Source organism: Aquarana catesbeiana, linkage group LG05, assembly GCF_042186555.1.
Source record: "Aquarana catesbeiana isolate 2022-GZ linkage group LG05, ASM4218655v1, whole genome shotgun sequence".
Classification (NCBI taxonomy): Eukaryota; Metazoa; Chordata; class Amphibia; order Anura; family Ranidae; genus Aquarana; species Aquarana catesbeiana.
This window is the reverse complement of record NC_133328.1, coordinates 647578414-647603188: the sequence shown is the minus strand read 5'-3', so window position 1 is coordinate 647603188 and position 24775 is coordinate 647578414. Positions and strand designations below refer to the sequence as shown.

The 24775-nt window shown below is 43.8% G+C and overlaps 1 protein-coding gene across 2 annotated transcripts in view; it reads left to right on the top strand.

The window, feature by feature from the left end:
* Positions 1–24775, top strand: part of LOC141145657 (uncharacterized) — a 121275-nt gene that overhangs the window by 17414 nt on the left and 79086 nt on the right. The window contains exon 1 of one of the 2 annotated variants that reach the window (XM_073632494.1): positions 22008–22288. The exons of the other annotated variant lie outside the window; for it this stretch is intronic. The gene's annotated coding sequence lies outside the window, so the exon portion shown is untranslated. Of the gene's footprint in view, positions 1–22007; positions 22289–24775 lie in introns of those variants that run through there. 2 annotated transcript variants of the gene reach the window in all.

The following is a 24775-nucleotide window of genomic DNA, read 5'->3' as shown; positions in this document are numbered from 1 at the left end:
AAATGCTATAGACAACAAAAAGATTGGAATGCTCATCCCTGCTCAGTAGAAACGCCCAGCTCTGCTGATCCTCTAGTTTGCTGATCCTCCACTCTCTCTGGTTGCCACCCACCTCCCGCTATATTGCTCCCACGTTGCACACCATGTGTGACATGGCTAGTTTCTCCTTCTACGGTCCCCCAGCTCTGCTGATCCTCTGCTGCTCAATCCTCTCTCTGGTCCCCACTCGCTTTCCTTTATAGCGTTCCCATATTGTACACTACATATGCCATCTGCTAGTTGCTTCTCTCCAGTCTGGTCCCGGCTCACCTTCTGCTATATAGCCCCCATGTTGCACCACATCTGCTAGTTGCTCCTCTCCAGTCTGGTCCCCGCTCACCTTCTGCTATATCGCCCCCATGTTACACCACATCTGCTAGTTGCTCCTCTCCAGTCTGGTCCCCGCTCACCCTCTGCTATATCGCCCCCATGTTACACCACATCTGCTAGTTGCTCCTCTCCAGTCTTGTCCCCGCTTACCTTCTGCTATAGCGCTCTCAGGTTGCACCACGTCTGCCCACTGTTAGTTGCTCCTCCCCAGTCCGGTCCCCGCTCACATTCTGCTATAGCGCTCCCATGTTGCACCACATATGCCATTTTCTAGTTGCTCCTCTCCAGTCCAGTCCCCGCTCACCTTCTATTGCACCACGTCTGCCATCTGCTAGTTGCTCCTCCCCAGTCCGGTCCCCGCTCACCTTCTGCTATAGCGCTCCCATGGTGCACCACATCTGCCATTTGCTAGTTGCTCCTCACCAGTCCGTTCCCCACTCACCTTCTGCTATAGCGCTCCCATGTTGCACCACGTCTGCTAGCTGCTCCACTTCAGTCCAGTCCCTGCTCACCTTCTATTGCACCACGTCTGCCATCTGCTAGTTGCTCCTCTCCAGTCTGGTCCCCGCTCACCTTCTGCTATAGCGCTCCCATGTTGCACCACGTCTGCCATCTGCTAGTTGCTCCTCTCTGGTCTGGTCCCCGCTCACTTTCTGCTATAGCGCTCCCATGTTGCACCACGTCTGCCATCTGCTAGTTACATAGTTACATAGTTACATAGTAGGTGATGTTGAAAAAAGACACAAGTCCATCAAGTCCAACCTATGTGTGTGATTATGTGTCAGTATTACATTACATATCCCTGTATATTGCGGTCATTCAGGTGATTATCTAATAGTTTCTTGAAGCTATCAATGCTCCCCGCTGAGACCACCGCCTGTGGAAGGGAATTCCACATCCTTGCCGCTCTTACAGTAAAGAACCCTCTACGTAGTTTAAGGTTAAACCTCTTTTCTTCTAATTGTAATGAGTGGCCACGAGTCTTATTAAACTCTCTTCTGCGAAAAAGTTTTATCCCTATTGTGGGGTCACCAGTACAGTATTTGTAAATTGAAATCATATCCCCTCTCAAGCGTCTCTTCTCCAGAGAGAATAAGTTCAGTGCTCGCAACCTTTCCTCATAACTAAGATCCTCCAGACCCTTTATTAGCTTTGTTGCCCTTCTTTGTACTCGCTCCATTTCCAGTACGTCCCTCCTGAGGACTGGTGCCCAGAACTGGACAGCATACTCCGGGTGCGGGCGGACCAGAGTCTTGTAGAGCGGGAGAATTATCGTTTTATCTCTGGAGTTGATCCCCTTTTTAATGCCAATATTCTGTTTGCTTTATTAGCAGCAGCTTGGCATTGCATGCCATTGCTGAGCCTATCATCCACTAGGACCCCCAGGTCCTTTTCCATCCTAGATCCCCCCAGAGGTTCTCCCCCCAGTGTATAGATTGCATTCATATTTTTGCCACCCAAATGCATTATTTTACATTTTTCTACATTGAACCTCATTTGCCATGTAGTCGCCCACCCCATTAATTTGTTCAGATCTTCTTGTAAGGTTTCCACATCCTGCGGAGAAGTTATTGCCCTGCTTAGCTTAGTATCGTCTGCAAATACAGAGATTGAACTGTTTATCCCATCCTCCAGGTCGTTTATGAACAAATTAAATAGGATTGGTCCCAGCACAGAACCCTGGGGAACCCCACTACCCACCCCTGACCATTCTGAGTACTCCCCATTTATCACCACCCTCTGAACACGCCCTTGTAGCCAGTTTTCAATCCATGTACTCACCCTATGGTCCATGCCAACGCACCTTATTTTGTACAGTAAACGTTTATGGGGAACTGTGTCAAATGCTTTTGCAAAATCCAGATACACCACGTCTACGGGCCTTCCTTTATCTAGATGGCAACTCACCTCCTCATAGAAGGTTAATAGATTGGTTTGGCAAGAACGATTCTTCATGAATCCATGCTGATTACTGCTAATGATATCATTCTTATTACTAAAATCTTGTATATAGTCCCTTATCATCCCCTCCAAGAGTTTACATACTATTGTTGCTACTCTCCAGTCTGGTCCCCGCTCACCTTCTGCTATAGAGCTCCCATGTCGCACCACGTCTGCCGTCTGCTAGCTGCTCCTCTTCAGTCCAGTCCCTGCTCGCCTTCTATTGCGAATTCATATTACACCACGTGTGCCGTCTGCTAGTTGCTCCACTCTGATCTGGTCCCCGCTCACCTTCCTGCTGCTCTATGCTGCACACCAGATGTGACGTCTGCACCAGACACTCCCAGAATATATACACATGAACTGGATGTGACAGCTGTCTTTCCATTGGCTTGTTGGTTATCCAGTGCATCCTGGGATATCTCATACCTGCAATAGCTCCAAAGCAAAGCTAAAGCTGAATAAAAGCCCCTTAAAAGCTGCAGGTGCTGTTAGCGAGCGTTGTCATAGACTTCTATGGAGGCTTTGGAGATGCGCTAAAGCACCAAGAAAGTGACCTGGGGGATCATTTTTGAAGCAAAGCAAACACAACGTGTCAACAGTACTGTAAGGTCACCATTTTATTTCGTAAAAGGAGCTTTGATTGCTATTCAGAGCGCATTAAAAAAGCATCCAATGCCACATTTTGAAGCAAGTGTAAACAAGGCTTTACAGTAGGGGTGCCCAACCGCTGGCCCGCGGCGCCCTCAGATGTAGCCCGCCATGTCTTACTCTGAGATGGCGGGTCGGCAAGCCCAGATCTCGGGTTCCCGACCCGTAATCTCCAAGCATTAGTGTGAAGAACGGAGCCGCCACTAGAGGAAGGAGAGCTGATGCTTCCTGTATAGCGCTGGCTCCTTCACAGGCGGAATGATAACAAATGTACTCCGCCTGTGACAGGAAGCATCGGCTCTGCTCTCTACTGCAGCTGCATGCTTCTGTCACAATTATGCTCAGGGATGGCGGGTCAGGACACAGGAACACGCCATCTGGGACAGCAGCCATCAGTAACAGCCACCAGTACCCGCCAGCAGTACCAGTACCAACCAACTGTACCAGCCAGCAGTACCAGTACCAGCCAGCAGTACCAGCCAGCAGTAACAATACCAACCAGTAGTACCAGTCATTAGTACCAGTACCAGCCAGAAGTACTCGCCAGCAGTACCAGTACCAGCCAGCAGTACCCGCCACCAGTACCCGCCAGCAGTACCAGTCATCAGTGCCAGTACCCACCAGCAGTACTAGCCAGCAGTACCAGTCAGCAGTATCCACCAGCAGTACCAGCCAGCAGTACCAGTACCCGCCAGCAGTACTAGCCAGCAGTACCAGTCAGCAGTAGCAGTACCAGCACCTGTCAGCAGTACCCACCGGCAGTATCAGCCAGCAGTACCAGCCAGCTGCAGGAATCCTGAGGAAGAAATGAAGATTGAGGTTAGTTGAGGAGCAGGTAAACCGCTGTACGTCAGTGTGAAAGCGGCCTAATGCCATGTGCACACGATCGGAATTTCGGCCCACAAAAGACCGATGAGAGTTTTTCGTCAGAAAATGCGACCGTGTGTACGCTCCATCGGACTTTTGCTGGCCGAATTCCAGCCAGCAAAAGATTGAAAGCATGTTCTCAATTTTTCGGTCGGAAAAAGTGCCTATCCGAAAATGTGATCGTCAGTGGCAATTCCGACGTGCAACATTCCTACGCATGCTCGGAAACAATTTGACGCATGCTCGGAAGCATTGAACTTAATTTTCTCGGCTCGTCGTGGTGTTGTACGTCACTGCATTCTTGACGGTCATAAGTTCAGGGAAATTTTGTGTGACCGTGTGTATGCAATCAAACTTGAGCGGAATCCCCTCGGAAAAGCCATCATATCTTTTTCCGACCAGAAGTCAGATCGTGTGTACGCGTCATTAGGCCCCTTTAACATGATCGGTCCGATCGGGTCCACCTGTCTGTTTTTCAGGTGGACTCAAACGGACTCTCCATTCACCTCTATAGAGCGGCAGATGTAAACGGACTCGGGCCCTTAGGGTAGAGTGGGTTGCATCCGTGTCTGCTCTACATATGCAGAGTGGACACAGACCTGCCACCCCCCCTTTACGCTCATTGTGGCCCGCGACCGGTTACCAAGTCGATAAAGTGGCCCTTGCTCCTCAAAAGGTTGGGCACCCCTGCTTTACAGTTTCAATAAATTTATACTCCTAGCTCAGATTTCTTAATCTGAGATGGAAATTAAAGCCAACCAGCAGGAAGGTTGTGTCTCCTTAAACCGGTAAAATGAGGAAGTTGAAAGTGTTGCTTGAAGCAGATGGCATTGTGCCACATGGCATTACACTAGAACAATAAATATACATAAATTTCCACCACAGCTTGGAGCAATGGATCGTCTGGAAATAGTCACAATGAGAGATTTATGTCACACATACAACTTCTGGCATGGCACCCTGTACTCAGGAACAGTTTTACAGTTTCTGTATTGGAAAAATGCTCTGTACAATTCCCCTGAAGGCAAAGTAGGATGTCCTCGGTTGCTTTGCCAGTTTCCTTACCCGTATTTCAACACTGAAGTCAAAGCAGGACACCATTGGAGAGGTCCCTTAAAATACGGCAAAGCGTGTAGGCCTGGTGTCCCAGATCTAAGGAGAGGTGCATATTTTGTCTGAATGGTGAGTAGAAAATAACTTGCATACAGTACAGTCAGCTTGACTTGATTCATATTCTTGTGTTCATCTGTCCGCCTCAGTTTCATGTCTGAGAATTGACTTTTTCTTGGCACCGTCCGTCCTGACTTCTACTCCCATTTGGATTTTGTTTTTTGACAACTCTGTGCTTTGCCTTGTTTGCTTTTCAGTTTGTTAGCTGTTGCCAGTGAAATAGGTACTGAAACTTGGGCGTTCCCTCACTCAGATCAGCCAAAAGGAACCTAGGCAGGAGCCTAGGGCACTGTGCATTCCCAGGGTGCACAGCTACAACCTTCCTTCTGCATTATATCAGTGGGATAGCACAATTGGTCAAAGCATATGCCTGTCACTTCACAGGCAAGATGCTTCTGTTGGCAGTTGGTGACCGATAGGGCCATCTTCTGGCTTCTTTTTTGTCTATTGCAATCCTTTATCAGTGTTAATCAAAGAGATAGGGGGAGAAGCTGCTACCTTGCCAAGGGTCCCATTCTGTCTTAATCCATCTCTGGTCTTACAACGAAATTCAAACTTTGTTGAGCAAATGCTATTGAAGACTGGACTCCGGCTTGGTGAAAGCCCATGGCAATTGCTGGAGAGAGACTGGACTCTGGCTGGGTGAAAACCCATGGCCATTGCTGGATAGAAACTGGACCTTGGTGTAAACCCATGGCCATTGCTGGAGAGAAACTGGGTATTGGCTTGGTGTAAACCCATGACCATTGCTGAAGAGAGACTGGACCTTTGCTTAGTGTAAACCCATGGCCATTGCTGGAGAGCCTTGGCTCATTGTAAACCCATGGCCATTGCTAGAGAGAGACTGGACCCAGGCTCAGTGTAAATTCATGACCATTGTTGGAGAGAGACTACTCTGGCTCAGTGTGAACCCATGGCCATTGTTGGAGAGAGACTGGACCCTGGTGTGACAGGAGTCACTTTGGGCGGGGGGCTTGTGGAACCCAGCTTACCTTGGAGAACACTGGAAACTCTTGTCCAGCTCCCCTGGCTCCTCCTATGTGTACGTTACCCTGTGTCTATTAGGGGCACAGGGTGACCGAGAACCCCAGTCGGGTCTGCCTAACCCGATTCACCGTACAACCACACCAGACTCAGCATTTCCTTTTACCCCTGTAGTCATGGATTCTATATGTGTGGTTTGTGCTGTAAGAATGAAGGGGCTCTTTCACCTGTAACATTAATATTTCTGAACAATATCCCTCAAGAAATATGAAGATAAATTTCACCTTTCAGACTGCTAGATTGTTTGAGGTGTGGCTGTATACCATTGTTCTATTGTTTCTGTCTGCCTTGGGAGCAACTTATTATGGGATGTATATGTGTATGTGGATTAGCTGGGAGAGGGGAGGGGGGGGGTTTCTCCTGCAGCCTCTCCTTTCTGTGTGTCTCTTGTTACCGAATGCATTATGTAAAGAAGGAGTATTCCTCCCTCCAACAGTCCTCCGTGCTGATAAGACAGTCTACTGTTGGATAGTTGAATACCTGTGTGTCATGCTACTGGAGAAGGTAAAGTTTACCCCGCCCTATCGGGAGTACCCTGCACTGGAGCAAACTGAAGGAACCCTGCACTGGGGGCAAACTGAAGCAATGGCACATCTGTGTGCCGTTACCGGCGACTCCCGCGCGCATGCGCAGGAGTGATGTCATTGCGGCTCCGGCCAATCACAGCGCCGGAGCCGCGATACCCAGAAGTAACCCCCGGGAGAGATGTCGCCGGCCGGAGGGGGAGACAAGGACGGCTGCGGGGGCTTCGTTCTTGGGTAAGTAATTCATAATGAGCTTGTATGCTATGCATACTAGCTCATTATTTATGCAAAGAGGGGGGAATGTCCTTCTCAAGTGTATAAAAGCCTGTATTCATGTTCAAATAAAGAGTTCCAGCTTTGCAACCAAACGAGTCCTGTCTTGTTCTTGGTTGTAATATGCGGCTATAACATCTAATATCTATATTCAGACCGGAGGAAGTGGTATATGATGGAAGCACTCAAGCAGAGTGTGGGACATTCCATTACACCTGGCTCGGTGTAAACCCATGGCTATTGCTGGTGAGAGACTGGACTCCGGCTGGGTGAAAACCCATGGCCATTGCTGAAGAGAGAGTGGTTCCTGGCTCGATAAAAACCAGTGGCTGTTGCTGGAGAGAAGATACTCTGATAGGGGAATTGGCGCTGTTCAAAAAATATATATATATGTGTACAAGTGTGTATATATGATGAAGAGTGTAAATACGTGAAAGTGCACCGAAATGTAATAACCTGTAAGGTGCTAAATATTAAAAAATGTGTATATCAAATGAAAAGCAATACACAAAAAATCAAAATAAAGTAAAACATCAATTAACATCTATTAAAAACTATGATCTCAACCGCTGTGAAAAATGACACAAATATCAAAAAAAGTGGTAATCAATATAAACAGTGTACACAGTGTATCAGACCACATCTATTGAAAACTGATGCTCTCACTCAATGTGGGAGATATATGACAAGAAAATCCCAAATAGTGATGATAGGTGCATGAATAAAAAACAAAAAATAAAAAATGAAAAAATGGAATGAAAAAATGAAAAAAACTAATTCCAGTGTCCTATAAATGTGACAAAAGTCTCCAACAAAGTGGTATTATGTTGATCCAAAAAATCCAAAAAACTGTGACAAGTGTTCCCCGTCTTCTGTTACACCCCCAATCGTGCCCTCACTCACCAGAGCGCCTAACCCCTGCAGGGGTAATAGGCATGTAGATGTGGATCCAGTAGTGATGTTCCTTGGCGATCGATGTTCCTCTCAGCGCTGTCCTTTTCTCCTTTCCCAATATGCCACTGATGTCATCCTTGAAGATGATGTAGATTCCTTCTTCCAGGGCAGCACAATATCCCACAATGATAAATCTTAATAGTTCTGCTTTTCCGTAAGTGTATGAAAGTGTCTCATGTCTCTTGAATGCTGTTATGGTAAAGGTCAATAGGGTGGTTGAGGCGCAGTGGCAGGAAGATAACTTCATGCCCCTACCTCCATCTTGCAGTGAGGCTAGCATTGATATACACATTTTTTAATATTTAGCACCTTACAGGTTATTACATTTCGGTGCACTTTCACGCATATACACTCTTCATCATATATACACACTTGTACACACACATATATATATATATATATATATATATATATATATATACAGGGGGTCCCCGGGTTACAAACAAGTTAGGGACTATAGGTTTGTTCTTAAGTCGAATCTGTTTGTAAGTCGGAACAGGTACATTTTTTAAGTGTAGCTCCAGCCAAAAAAACTATTTTTAAGCTTTTTGGATAGCATAGGGAAGGGTCAACACCGCTGTAAGGTTTGTTTTGCTGTCTGTGCCTCTGTTCAGAAGATTTCACCTCACTTTCTGTCCCAATGACAATTGGATTTTGAAAATTTTGGGTTGTTGTGGAAACAAGCCTTGGTGTTAAAGCATCAGTGGAGGTACCTTTTCCCCAAAATAGCTCTTACAGGAGAGAATTTCCCTTCCTAGGGGTAGATTTCCTCTCACTTCCTGTTGTCTGCCTCCGTTTGTAAGTAGGAGTCGTTTGTAAGTCGAATGTTTGTAACTAGGGGACCCCCTGTGTATATATATATATATATATATATATATATATATATATATATATATATATATATATATATATATATATATATATATATATATATATATATATATATATATATATATATATATTTTTTTTTTTTTTTGAACAGCGCCAATTCCCCTATTAGAGTATCTTGTTTTTTGGATTTCACTTTAGTGATTTTCTTTTTTGGGGGGGCTGCAGTTCCTTTCTTTTGTCCTAAGCGCGGAATAATTGATTTTCATGTTGCTGGAGAGAGACTGCACTTTGGCTCAGTGAAGAGTAGACCCATTGCCATTTCAGGAGAGAGAATATTAATAAGTGAACCCCAGAATACACAAAATGTCTAAAAATATAGTTTATATTACAATTCGATTAAATCACAAAGTGTAAATTAAAACTTTTGCGATATATTAATATTCCACTCGGGTAGATGGATGGCAGGGAGGTCGGTGCTCCCTTCACATTAAACGAAGACAGTTGCCTACTACTTAGGACACTGCTGTATTTAGGGAACGGTCTGGTGATTGAGGGTACCCTGTAAGGAGCATGCGTGTCTTGCAACCCTGTATCAGGGTTTACACCTTAATATCCTGTGCGTACAATATCCTATGACATATGTATAAACCCTTAAATTACCCTACATTTGTGAAGTTGTCCAAGGATACTAACTTTTGTACCTTTATACTATGGATACAGACACTGAATAACTCGGTTGACAGTTGGCCCACTCCCCACCCTCTAACTTTGTTGTAGCTGCCACGAGAGCTTTTTAATGCGATAATACACTGCAATACCTACCTCCATCTCCTGAAGAAGCACATCTGCGTGAAACATGTAGAGCTTCATTTTTCCACACATTTACCTACATCAGGCCCACCTTGAATTTGACTCCTGCAATTCCTTGGCCTACCTATATGATCATGATAGGGCTTCACTGGTGGTCAGGGTGATGCTTATATGCATATTTTGAATATTAATATATCACAAGATAGTGTAAAGCATGTATAACAGTGTAAATTTGCTGTCCCCTCAAAATAACTCAACACACAGCCATTAATGTCTAAACTGCTGGCAACAAAAGTGAGTACACCCCTAAGTGAAAATGTCCAAATTGGGCCCAATTAGCCATTTTCCATCCCCGGTGTCATGGGACTCATTAGTGTTACAAGGTCTCAGGTGTGAATGGGGAGCAGGTGTGTTAAATTTGGTGTTATCTCTCTCACTCTCTCATACTGGTCACTGGAAGTTCAACATGGCACCTCATGGCAAAGAACTCTGATGATCTGAAAATTTTTTTTTTTACTCTATATAAAGATAGCCTAGGCTATAAGAAGTTTGCCAAGACCCTGAAGCTGAGCTGCAGTACAGTGGCCAAGACCATACAGCGCTGGCAACAAAAGTGAGTACACCCCTAAGTGAAAATGTCCAAATTGGGCCCAATTAGCCATTTTCTCTCCCCAGTGTCATGACTCGTTAGTGTTACAAGGTCTCAGGTGTGAATGGGGAGCAGGTGTGGTAAATTTGGTGTTATCGCTCTCACTCTCTCATGCTGGTCACTGGAAGTTCAACATGGCACCTCATGGCAAAGAACTCTCTGAAGATCTGAAAAAAAGAATTGTTGCTCTACATAAAGATGGCCTAGGCTATAAGAAGATTGCCAAGACCCTGAAACTAAGCTGCAGCAAGGTGGCCAAGACCATATAGTGGTTTAACAGGACAGGTTCCACTCAGAACAGGCCTCACTATGGTCTACCAAAGGAGTTGAGTGCATTTGGTCAGCGTCATATCCAGAGGTTGTCTTTGGGACATAGACGTATGAGTGCTGCCAGCATTGCTGCAGAGGTCGAAGGGATGGGGGGTCAGCCTGTCAGTTCTCAGACCATATACCGCACACTGCATCAAATTGGTCTGCATGGCTTTCATCCTAGAAGGAAGCCTCTTCTAAAGATGATGCACAAGAAAGCCCACAAACAGTTTGCTGAAGACAAGCAGACTAAGGACATGGATTACTGGAACCACGTCCTGTGGTCTGATGAGACCAAGATAAACGTATTTGGTTCAGATGGTGTCAAGCGTGTGGCAGCAACCAGGTGAGGAGGACAAAGACAAGTGTGTCTTGCCTACAGTCAAGCATGGTGGTGGGAGTGTCATGGTCTGGGGCTGCATGAATGCTCCCGGCACTGGGGAGCTACAGTTCATTGAGAGAACCATGAATGCCAACATGTACTATGACATACTGAAGCAGAGCATGATCCCCTCCCTTCAGAGACTGGGCCGCAGGACAGTATTCCAACATGATAACGACCCCAAACACACCTCCAAGATGACCACTGCTTTGCTAAAGAAGCTGAGGGTAAAGGTGATGGACTGGCCAAGCATGTCTCCAGACCTAAACCCTATTGAGCATCTGTGGGTCATTCTCAAATGGAAGGTGGAGGAGAGCAAGGTCTCTAACATTCACCAGCTCTGTGATATCATCATGGAAGAGGACTCCGGTGGCAACCTGTGAAGCTCTGGTGAACTCCATGCCCAAGAGGGTTAAGGCAGTGCTGGAAAATAATAGTGACCACTAGGGATGCACCAAATGGAAATTTTGGTGCCGAAACGGAAACTGGAAGATACACTAGGCCGAAAACTGAAACCGATACCGAAAATGGCAGTTTTTTTTTTAAATAATAAAATTTATTTGATATATAAAATTCAAAATTGTGTTATATTCATTATATTATTCATATTCAACTTTTAATTGTCATGAATTGTATGAATAAAAAAATAGTACAATACAGTAAAGTAAAATAAGTACTTTCTTTAATAAATGGAGCCCACATAAATTGAACACAAAAAATAAAATACAAAATTAAAGAAAGTAACTTAACTTACAGTAACAGTACACAATGCTGCTGCTGCACATTGCACAATAATTAATAATAATTAAAAAAAACAAAATAAAATATTATAAAAACAAAAAACGGGCATAAAATATAAAAACGTAGACGTACGGTATTTGCTCTTTATTGTTCAAAAATAGAAGAACCATAAAACAAGACTGAGGGCGCACGGGCTATTATACACATCATACTCAGCCGTCAGTTCTGTATCAAAGCTTGTTGTGAAAGTAAAACATCAGCTTCCAGTCCACGATACATCATCATTCACATCCTATAATGGGAGTGGGACAACTGGAAAACCCAACAACCGAGGTGTTTCAAGGACTTGCCTCTTCCTTAGAGCCAGAGCTCCGAGGAGACGAGGCAAGGCAAGTCCTCAAAACACGTTAGCCTGTTGGGTTTTCCAGTTGTCCTAGGCTATAGCTGATGTGATGTATTGTGGACTGGAAGCTTACTTTGACGACAAGGTTTATAGAGTACACCCTGTTGGTTTGTTGTATATTACTTAAGTTACCATATTATTAACAAAGAGAGAGGTCTTCCTTAATGCACTAGGCCGGGGCGCCCTCTGTCTTGTTTTATTTCAGACAGTGTAAGTATATCCACTGACTTCCCTAGTCATAAGAGGGCATCAAGGCGAGGCATGTCGAGTGAAGCCAGCAGTGGAAAAATGTAGGCAACATTCTGGGGCCCACTTCCAAGCACCAGAGATTGAGGAGTTGATTTACTAAAATTGGAGAGATTGAAAAAGTTTTCGCTAGCCAATGAGCTTCGAAGTTCTTCGGCTTGTTCAAAGCTTTGACAAAAAAAAAAACTGGAAGCCGATTGGTTAACCTAACCTTCTGCGCAGAGCTGCACCAGATTTTGCACTCTCCAGTTTTAGTAATAGTAGTAAATCAACCTCTGTGTGTTTTCCTATTCAGTTTCATATCCCTTTACTTTATTGGCAAAGTTACTGTGCAAAACAAACTTATAAAATTAAAGAACAACTAACCATAACAGAAATATGATAGAAGGCCATTATTCTGTTTCACAGTTTTTCTGTAAATAATACTATATAACATATTATGATATTTTTTTTTATTATTTTATTTTCAACTTAAATGAGAACTAATTTCCCCAAGTTCTCTCCCTAAGGTGTCAGCGGCTGCATGTGCGATAAAACTGTATGTATGTGTAATATGTAGCTGCGGCCGGCTTATATACATAGTCATACAGTATACTGCACTGTGTTCCGGGTATGGGCGGAGACTTCCCGGAACAGACTAGTCTACAGTCTGGTCTACAGCAGCGGCGTTCAGCCAATCAAAGCAAGCAATGTAGACTAGTCTGTGTTTCTGGAAGTCTCCACCCATACCCGGAACACAGTGCAGTATACTGTATGTATGTAGCCAGCCACAGATACAGAACAGATATACGTACAGTTTTGCACATGCAGCGGGCTGACAGCTTAGGGAGAGAGAGAGAGACATAGTTTGGCCCAACAACAAACTATGTGTACAGTAGTTCAAAAGCTGGAGTTCTCTTAAATTGAAGAAGTGCAAAAAAAAATCTGTAGAAGAACTACAATGAACAGTGAACAACCAATGGCACAACTAGACATTTGGAACATACTATGTTCCAATTGTGTTCAATAGCACAGTCTGACTCTATACCAATTCATTTACAATGTTCAACATAATAAATGAATTGGACTGTGCTACTGATTTCTAAATCTATTTCAGAGTAAAAGTGGCAGATTTTGCTTTAAAGGGGTTGTAAAGGTTCATGTTTTTTCACCTTAATGCATGCTATGCATTAAGGTGAAAAAACATCTGATGATTACCGGCCCCCCAGCCCTCTGGTTTACTTACCTGAGCCCTTGAAAGTCCCGCGCTCGATTGTTGCCCAGGCTACTTGGCTCTTCATTGCATAGATTGATAGCAGAGCAGCCACTGGGGGCGGGGCAGAATCCTGCACTCGGCAGCTATGGACGCCGAATGCAGGACTCGGGAGCGCGCCCGCAAGGTAACCCTCCGGGAGAGCGCTTCTCCCAGGGGGGTTATCTGAAATGGGGAGGAGCTAGGAGAGCCGCGGGGACCCCAGAAAACGCCATTCGGGGCCACTCTGTGCAAAACAAGCTGCACAGTGGAGGTAGGTATGACATGTTTGTTATTTTAAAAAAATAAAAATCGAACCTTTAATTTGTGCAAACAAAGGAAATCGTTGTTTGTTGATGCGCCAGTACTCAAGGGGATTGTCACTTCTGGCGATAGGCTGTTCAGCTAAAAAAATCTCCAGCTGTTGGGTAGCTGCAGTTGTTGTGGCCCTGCTATGGACCGGGGTGCGTTCATGTAAAATTTCTTCAAACATATCAGATATCGAGGGAGTGTGTTCCTCTTCACTTGTATGCGGACGTTTCTCTGGTATACTTTCCTCTGTGCTACACCTCGAAACTCCTTCCCCAGATGCTTCCATCACCTCCATTTGTGCCTGTATCATTTCCCGTGCACGCTGCTTTCTCTCCACATTAAAAAAAAGAATGCTCTTTAAATTGAGGATTCAGAACTGTTGCAATGAAACAAAGAAACAAAAAAGGCGCCTCTAAGTGCAGAAGATTGACAATTTTAATACCCCAAAAAGGGTTAAAAACACTTACAAAATGGAAGTGGTGATCAGGCACATCATAAATAAAGCTGCATTGGAAGGGATGGCGGTCAGAGGAAGCCTTCAGATGGAATGGATGTGATCACTGAACACAGCGGTGTGAAACACAGGACGCCGCTGTGAGACCGGCGTCATCAGCTGGAAGGGAGACGAACCCGGAAGTGATGTCATCCACAGGGCGGCTCGATAACCAGCCTGAACCGCAAACAAACAGCCTGGACGAGGATGTGATGTCATCAGAAAGGGACGCGTTTCGGAACCTTCAATCGTTCCTTTTTCAACCTATGGCCATACTGATGATTTGAGAGGAATATATACACACCCACTGACAATGGATTGGCCAGTGGGCGGGGGCAACAAGGGGACATTTATTGAGTTGTAATCAGTTCGTTTTGTGCATATAAATGAAGGAAAACAAAAGGATACCTGCTACAGCATTCTAGAAACCATTATTAAAGACATTAAAAACATTAAAAAACAATAAAAAACTTTAAAAAAAACTTTAAAAAACAGGATGAAAAGAAGAGGAAAAATTGTGATATAATGGTGCAATATATAAAATAATGACCGATCATAGAGCCCGCAAGACACATGACAGAATGGAGATGGTGTGAGCAGGCAAGATGATGTCGATGTTAAGCTGCAGGCCTAGAAGGAAACATACTACTATCAATAATTGATCATTAATTGATCGTTAAAATGAGGATAATAAGGGGGGAGGGTTATTGGAAGAACCTAAAATACTATCTACAGAGGGGAAGTATCATGTTAAAGTATGGCGCTAACTTCAAAATCTTCATTTAACCCTCCGGGGGCTAGAACGTTAAGTAAAAATATCCAGTACATTTCTCTATGACATAGGCGTCGGAAACGTTCAGCAGCAGGGAGGTCTTTTGGCATTGCCTCAATAATCCATACTTTAAGACCATTCGTGGATTTGTTATGGGTGTGGAGGTAGTGTCTGGGGACACTGTGATTATCTAGTCCACCTTCAATTAAACGGCGATGTTCGCCAAACCGTTTCCGTAGTGGTCGAATAGTGCGCCCTACATAAAATAGACCGCAGGGGCATGTGAGACAGTAAATGACATGGTCAGAAGAACATGTGTGAAAACCCTTTATTGGGTATGTTTTGCCTTTGACATGAAACTCTTTCTGGCCATGTGTCACAAAGCTGCAAGTCTTGCAGAGGGGCTTACGGCACTGATACATCCCAGAAATAGCCAGAAACGTGGGCATATGATGGCCCGGAGGCAAAGGTTTGGCCCTAAGTTTGCTGGTTGCTACCTTGCTTTTGATGTTAGGTGCCTTTCTATACGCAAACTGAGGTCTATTTGGCAGGGTAGGGAGTAGATGTTCATCTTGTAATAGCAAAGACCAATGTTTTCTGATAATTTTTTCCATATGTTTATGATGGGTGTGAAACTGGGTGATGAATCTTAGATTATCTTTCTGGGTATTGGAACGTGAATGAGAGTTCTTGGTAGGCAATGTGGTCTTATATTGTTGATAAGCTGAATCAACAAGATCTACAGGGAAACCTTTTTCAAGAAACTTGGCTTTCAGAATTTCACCTTCAGTGTCATAGTCACTCTTCAAGGTACAGTTCTTTTTGAGTCTACAGAACTGACTCTTGGGTACATTATTTAGCCACAGAGGGTGATGGCAACTTTTATAATGGAGGAATGAATTTCCAGCTGTGGGCTTGGTGAAATTTTTTGCATGGATCTCTTTGCCTGTCCAAAAGAGTTCGAGATCGAGGAAGGCTAACTTATTTTGGTCGATGACTGAGGTGAAAGTGAGGCCCATGTTATTGGTGTTGCAATATGACACAAAATCCGTAAATGTTGGTACATTGCCGTCCCAGATGATGATCACGTCATCTATATAGCGGCCATAAAAAACAATGTGAGGAAGAAATGGGTTGTTGTTCCATATGTATAAATGCTCCCAATACCCCATGGTAAGATTCGCGTACGAGGGTGCAAAGTGCGCCCCCATAGCTGTCCCTTGTAATTGCAGATAAAAATTATCCTCAAATTTGAAATAGTTATGAGTGAGACAGAAGGAAGTGGCTTCAACGATAAAGGAAGCCTGTCTAGGGTTCAACATTGGGTCCTGACAAAGAAAAAACTGTAGGGCGTTGAGGCCTACTTCATGAGGTATGGATGTGTATAAGGATTGGACATCTAAAGATGCCCAATGATAGTTGTTATCCCAAGAGTATGGGGTTAAGGTTTCCAGTAAATGAACACCATCTCTTATGTGGGACTGGAGGGATTGGGCCAATGGCTGAAGGAATTGATCTATGTATTGCGACAGTCCGCTGCTGATGCTATCCATAGATGCCACAATCGGTCGCCCTGGTGGTGTTTTGGGGTCTTTATGCACCTTCGGTAAGTGGTAGAAATAAGGAGTAAAATGTATTTCTTTAACTAAAAAAGAGGCCTCTTGCTGTGAAATGATGTTATCATTTAATGCCCTTTTTACTAGAGAAGAGGCTTCAATGGTGAATAAAGGTAAAGGATCTTTGTGAAGTCTAATATATGTGTTCGTGTCAGATAATAATCGGATAGCTTCAGAAACATAGTCAGCTCTGTTTTGTATCACTATACCTCCCCCTTTGTCAGCACTTTTTATAACCAGATCGAGATTATTGGTGAGTGTATCAAGGGCTCTTAATTCATGGTGAGTAAGATTGGAGGTGAATTTTTTATTGTTTTTGCACAGTGCCTGTATTTCTGCATGAACGATGCGATAGAAAGCATCAATACATGAACCTTTGGACTGGGTGGGATAGAAAACCGAAGAGGGTTTGAAGGTGGTGTTTTGAATGGGTGGAGAGGTCATAAGGTGTTGTGTGTACAACACAAAGTCATTATCATAATCTGTTGGAGGGGATGATGAGATAGGGGGATAACTGTATAGATCTTCTAGGATGGAAAGAGGGTCACTATCTGTATGAGCATCAGTGGTACTATGGAACACATCAGGTGTGTTGGGATCATTGTGTAATCGGCGTTTGTTGGATTGGATATTGAAGAATCTCTTCAAGGTGAGGAGGCGGACAAATTTATTCAGATCCTTGAAGAGAAGGAAGGGGTTGGGTGCAGCTGATGGATCAAAATTTAGACCTCGGTTTAATAAGGAAATTTCATCTTCAGTTAAAACATGGGTGGAGAGGTTAAAGATTTTAACAGTACTCTCTTTTTGCTCGGGTCTGGAGTGGAGCTTGTTGCCTCTGCCTCTACATCCTCTTCTGCGTGTTTTCTTTTTTGTGGTTTTGTCCGAAGAGGGTCGAACACTAAAAAAGGAACCGCAGCTGGCTCTGAAGATGGAATAGTGGCCAAAGGTGTCATAAGTGAGGAGTTGGGGCCGAAGGACACCAGAGGACCAGAAGATGTCCTAGATGGAATACATGTATTATTAACAATGGTATTCTGTTGACTATCTGCAATGGTGATTGAACATGAAGAGGGGTCGGAGGTGTTGGGTGCGATATGAATGGGGGTGTGGGGTGTTGTCTGTGTGGGCTGGGCAAGACCCGAATTATCAATGGTAAATGGCGGCATGGGTGCCAAAACTGCAGTGCTGTCTCCCTGGTTCTGTATACGAGACTGAGAATTAACTGTTGAGTTGGAAGTGGATATTTTATATTGAGGAATAATTTTACGAGGGACAATGGGGGCAAAAGGGTTGATGTCCATAAGGGATGGAAGATCGTGAGCAGGTTTACGTTTCCAAGAAAAAATATTATTGCTGCTATAATCTTTTAAATCTCTACTAAATTTCCCCAATTTATGTTTAATCAGAATGTCTTCCTTCTTATGGGTTAATTTGGTAAGGATAGACAGCCATAGTGATGGTAAATGAGTGGTGAGGTCTGCAATTTGGGAAAATACTGTTTTTATTTGATGAATACATTGTTCATATTTAGTATGTCTCTGTGCAGAGATAATTTTAATCCATTTATTCGTGCAGAATTCAGATATAGAGGACCATTCTCTTTGAGACTCTGGGTCTAGGAAGGAGCATGTTTTTAGAATTCTGAGGCCTCTAGGGGTAATATGAGCAGACAAATATTTAAGAAGGAAAAATTCATCCCACCACTGCTGGTTGGCGGAGATGACTAACTTCTCTAGTTTGCGAAATAGTGAGCAGAGAGATTTGTACTCTACATGAGAAAAATGAGGTATGGATATAAAAAAACCTTTGGGTATAATGGCTAAAAGGTCATTAATTTTGGAATACTTCAGGGAGTCTATTTCAGACAAAAAATCCATGACCAATGAAAGAGATAAGAAGTGAGCAATAATGAGCAATGCTACTGAGAAAAACGGTAAAAATAAAAATAAAAATAAAAAAAAATATAAATAAGAATAAGAATGCTATGCTGGTAGCTGATTTAAGTACTAATAAAATTCATCATCAAAATATGCATGTACATATAAAATTGAATATAAAAGAATAACAAAAGAGACCAACAATGTAATACATGAAAACATGGAGTCCGTGCGTCAACCTAAATGTAGCTTCATATAGAGTCAAATGGAAAATAAAAAAAGGGTATATAGGGAGCACAGGACTAACATGATCCAGACAAAGTCTCTACTAAATTTAGGCAGTCCAAAATGACAAGAGAGATGTTGGTAAGTATAATGGGGTGGTGGGATGATCTTCAGCAGAAGGGCTGCGACTTTAAAAGACTGAAGCAGACTCTATAATAATACAAAGAAACAAAAAAGGCGCCTCTAAGTGCAGAAGATTGACAATTTTAATACCCCAAAAAGGGTTAAAAACACTTACAAAATGGAAGTGGTGATCAGGCACATCATAAATAAAGCTGCATTGGAAGGGATGGCGGTCAATGATCAATTATTGATAGTAGTATGTTTCCTTCTAGGCCTGCAGCTTAACATCGACATCATCTTGCCTGCTCACACCATCTCCATTCTGTCATGTGTCTTGCGGGCTCTATGATCGGTCATTATTTTATATATTGCACCATTATATCACAATTTTTCCTCTGAAGATCATCCCACCACCCCATTATACTTACCAACATCTCTCTTGTCATTTTGGACTGCCTAAATTTAGTAGAGACTTTGTCTGGATCATGTTAGTCCTGTGCTCCCTATATACCCTTTTTTTATTTTCCATAGAACTGTTGCAATGCAGTACAGAGGGTTGGATTCGGTGTCTTGAAACCGGTTGTTAATGGCCTCCAGTAGAGTGGTTTTAGCCGTTTTTACGCCATGGTCTGTTTCTGCCTCTTTTCCTAGCAGACGCTTCAGTGCAGCAATCAAGGGAATAACTTCAGCAATGGAAGCTTATTTCTTTTGTTAACTGTTCATATGGAGATAGAAGAGACAAACCATTTTCAACTAACATCCACTGATGTGCGCCTAATGTTGCCGGCAGCTCGTAATCCGCAATGTATAAAAAGACTTTGCAGCATATAGTAGGTGCTGTTACGAGTGTGTCAGGGACTCGCTGATCATAGCAGAGCAGATGCGCAGAGACTGAGTCCATTGCGCATGTGTTGGCACAATACCAATGATGTCCCTCCTGACAGGCAGGTCCGCGGGCTCAGACGAACACCTATGCACATACAGGCTCCCCATTAGCTTTTGGCGCCCTTTTTGTAGTATATAAGGATGGCAAATGTACTAGGGCCTTTGCTGTCTGACCTGCAGTTTCCCCTTGTATCCTGTTCCAGTACCCATCCGTGATCTGAACGTTAACTGGCTTCCTGACAACTCCAATTCTCTCCATTCCTGACCTCGGCTTGCTTGACCATTCTTCTGTCTTACCTCCGGATTCCTCTGTTGCCGAACCTCTGCCTGAACTTGACCATTCTTAAATATTACCTTTTGATGTATCTTGTTTCCTCTGCATCTGACCCGGCTTGTCTCACCCTGCACCTTGCTTCAGCCTCCACGTACCTGCTTCCACTGTACCCGGCACCAGCAACCTCCCTGCATCTGCAGCATTCCTGCATCCGCAAGTGCCTGCACCCACAGCCACCAACCACAGCTTCACTACTGCTGCTGGCTGCTACGAATCTCCTCCTGCTATGGGAACATCACGGGCACTCCTACCCCACCGTGCTCTCGCGGCCGCTGTTTGCAACCTCAGTGGCCCATGAACCGGAGTTGTACGAGAGGCTTCCTCTGCTCGTCAGGCTCTACCTTAAGATACGTGACAGAGTGGCAACATCTTGCTGCAGTCGTTTCGGTGGCATTCCAAACTGTATCTGCAAAGCTTGTAATCGGGAATAAGCAAGCGGACAGTGCTTAAAGTGACCCACAATTTTTCTTCCTTTTGATACGATACCAGATATGGTGCGCTGACTCAGCAATCCCTCATTCACAGCCAATTGCAGCTTGTGTGCCATAAACAGTATGCTTTTAAGTTCACTGTCCTCCATTGCCTTTGCCATGTTCCGCGCATTATCTCGGACAATCACATGCACTTTAGGACTTCTCAATGTGCCAAGTGTCTAGCATGCTTTTTAAAGCGTCAGATATTGCTGCTGCAGTATGTGATCCAACAAACTCACGTGCGTTAAGTAGGATGTTTTGCAATTGAAATTTGGCATCTATCCACTGCGCTGTCAGGCTAAGCATGCTCGTTGGACTGACGTCTGAACTCCAAATGTCGGTAGTAAAACTGATTGCTATGATGTCAGTATTTATGAGCTCCTGAACGTGTTTTCTAACACTGCTAAACAATTAATGTAGACGGGTATCTGCAAAGTAGCGTCTGCTTGGTATTGTGTAACGCGGCTCAATGTTGCATGAGCCTACGGAATCCAATGTCCTCCACAACAGAGAATGGCTGGTCGTCTAATGCAATAAATTCCATAATACCTGTAATGCCGTGAGCTTTGGGACTGTCACTTGTAAATGTTTTAACCTTTTCAAAGACTGTGGCCACAGATGGTATTGAGCCTGAGGCACTTTTTGGAAGCGGCGCTGTTTTCTTGTATTGTGTATGCTGAACTGGATGACGTGTTTTCAGGTGGTGTATCAAACCTGTTGTTGGAAAATGCCTTGGCGCTGTACCCCCTTTTGAAATTTCTGCTGAGCAAAGACTGCAGATTGCAAATTTGGGGTCTCTATCAGAAACTTTAAAATATTTCCACACTGCAGACATGGTCCACCTTTGCTGGTAGCGTAGAAGAATAGCAACGATCTATAGAGGGAGTGAAATCTGAGGGGAAAAAAAAAGGACTAAAATCAATCTAAAAAACTAAACCCCAGGCCCAGGCAGCTATAAATAAATAAATAAACCTAACCACCCATCTTTTTTTTAACAGTGCACCTCTCTTGCCATGCACTGCAGTACATCTGACTTGTATCAAAGAATATATTGAGTTTGATTTGATTGCATGCTATTTGTGAGATATAATATATTCAGTAGTATATTGCTGCATAGTGCATACTTTCATGTTTAAAAAAATTCATGCGCTTGTCAGTGTAGTAATAGTTTAACCCTTTCATGACTAAACCTATTTTTGACATTTGGTGTTTACAAGTTAAAATCCGTATTTTTTCCTAGAAAATTACTTAGAGCCCCCAAACATATATATATATATATATATATATATATATATATATATATATATATATATATTTAGCAGAGAATCTATAGAATAAAATGGCGATTGTTGCAATATTTTATAGGGATGCACCGAAATTCCGGCCACCGAAACATATCGGCCGAAAATGGCCCTTTCGGCAAAAAGCCGAAAGAGAATTCTTGCCGATAATGGCGCCGAAAATGGGGCGGGGCCTGCTGGGCGGGGCCCCGCCCCTGGTGCCGTCCATCACGGGGGTGTCATTCTGGAGCATCTGTCCTTACTCTCTCCTTCTCCTCTCCCTCCTCGTCCATGCTGCAGGCGGCCTGTGGGGTCTCTGTGTAATGTCCCTCTCTCCCCGAGCGGTGGCTGCATATGGATCCTCAGCCGATGTGTAAATCGGCTGTGCAGGAGCTCGGTCACGCTGTTTACTCTGAAAGTGAAAGTAAGGGAGAGGTGTCTAGCAGTGTGTGCTGTGCTCTCTGCTTCCCCCTACAGTGCAGTACCCGGCATGGAGATTAAAGGTACAGAGCTGCAGCTGCCAATTTTTAAAAAGGCTGTCTATATATGTTTGTATGCATGTGTGTTTTTATATGTGTGTATGTTTATATGTGTGTGTGTGCACTTGTGTGTGTTTATATGCACTGGTTAGGCACAGGCAGGCTGCATGACGGGCACTGGTAGGCTGCTGGGCACTGGTAGGCTGCTGGGCACTGGTGAGGCACAGGCAGGCTGCAAATGATAGGCACTGGCAGGCTGCATATGATGGGCACTTGTGAGGCTGCATTGATCTTCTGTACTATGTCTGCAGTCTCTGACCATCTCCTGTACTATGTCTGCAGTCTCTGATCATCTCCTGTACTATGTCTGCAGTCTCTGACCATCTCCTGTACCATGTCTGCAGTCTCTGATCATCTCCTGTATCATGTCTGCAGTCTCTGATCATCTCCTGTACTATGTCTGCAGTCTCTGACCATCTCCTGTACCATGTCTGCAGTCTCTGATCATCTCCTGTACCATGTCTGCAGTCTCTGATCATCTCCTGTACCATGTCTGCAGTCTCTGATCATCTCCTGTGTTATGTCTGCAGTCTCTGATCATCTCCTGTATCATGTCTGCAGTCTCTGATCATCTCCTGTACTATGTCTGCAGTCTCTGACCATCTCCTGTACCATGTCTGCAGTCTCTGATCATCTCCTGTAGTATGTCTGCAGTCTCTGATCATCTCCTGTATTATGTCTGCAGTCTCTGACCATCTCCTGTACTATGTCTGCAGTCTCTGACCATCTCCTGTAGTATGTCTGCAGTCTCTGATCATCTCCTGTATTATGTCTGCAGTCTCTGACCATCTCCTGTACTATGTCTGCAGTCTCTGATCATCTCCTGTACCATGTCTGCAGTCTCTGATCATCTCCTGTGTTATGTCTGCAGTCTCTGATCATCTCCTGTACTATGTCTGCAGTCTCTGACCATCTCCTGTATACAAAATATTTTTTTAAAAACAGTCACTTTCGGTATCGGTGCTGTTTCGGTATCTGTTTCGGTTTTCGGGATCAAGGAAGATTTATTTTCGGTATCGGTTTCGGCACCAAAAACCCCATTCGGTGCATCACTAATATTTTATGTCACAGCGGTGTTTTAAATGCAACTTTTTGGAAATAAGACACTTTCATGAATTTTAAAAAAAGGAAACAGTAAAGTTAACCCAATTTTTTTGTATAATGTGAAAGATGATGTTACGCCAAGTAAATAGATACCAAACATGTCACACTTTATAATTGCACGCACTCGTGGAATGGCGACAAACTACGGTACCTTAAAAATCTCCATAGGCGACGGTTTAAATTTTTTTCAAGGTTACCAGGTTAGAGTTGCAGTGGAGGTCTAGTGACGGGAGGCCCGTTGAGAGCTTTTAGCTGCATCGGTTGTTATCCCTGGAATGCCGATCGCTGGCTCTAAAAAACGGTACCGGGATGATGCCTGCAGCTGAGGACATCATCCTGGTATAACCCCCGAAAGCCAAGGCCGCACATCTGCGTACGCTCGGCGGGAAGAGGATAACATACTAACTGAATGCTATCTAAATTAATTGACGGCGTTCTATAAGTAGTACCTTTAAAAATATAATAATTATTACTTGGCCTGTTAGTTTAGTAGTAGAAGAACTAGTAGAAGTAGAACTAACTATAATACTACAAGTACACATACAGCTGAATATCTCTAGTTCAAAAGCAAAGTTTGTATTATGTATTATTATATAGTACTAGATGGATTGTTTGTCACTGTCAGTAGTTAAAGAGAATGCTCACCGGCGAATAGTAGTAATAGTAGCCATCCAGGAGGGACAGTGCCCACTCTCCAATGCAGCCCTGTATGCAGCCGTCTCCCGAGTCACAACTGGGTCTTAAGTATCGCCTCAACCACAAGGAACGTCCGCGGGGAAAGTGCTCCGAACTCCAGCGTCTCCACTGCAGGGAATGTGCTCACGAGTCCAGCGTCTTAACCACGAGGAACTGCGTGATGTCACACGTTGGCCCGCGTACCGCTACTGTGCATGCGCAATTTTCGGCTCCATTATCTGTAATTTTTTCTTTCGGCAATGTGCCAAAAATGCCACTTTAGGCCGATATGTTTCGGCAGCCGAAATTTCGGTGCATCCCTAGTGGCCACACAAAATATTGACACTTTAGGCCCAATTTGGACATTTTCACTTAGGGTGTACTCACTTTTTATGCCAGCGGTTTAGACAGCAAATTTACACTGTTATACAAGCTGTACACTCCCTACTTTTCCATTGTAGCAAAGTGTCATTTCTTCAGTGTTGTCACATGAAAATATAGAATAAAATATTTACAAAATGTGAGGGGTGTACGCACTTTTGTGAGATGCTGTGTGTGTAATTTATATATATATATATATATATATATATATATATATATATATATATATAATTAATTTAAATTTTAGCAGAGACCCCGGAGAATAAGATGGCGGTAGTTGCAGTATTTTGT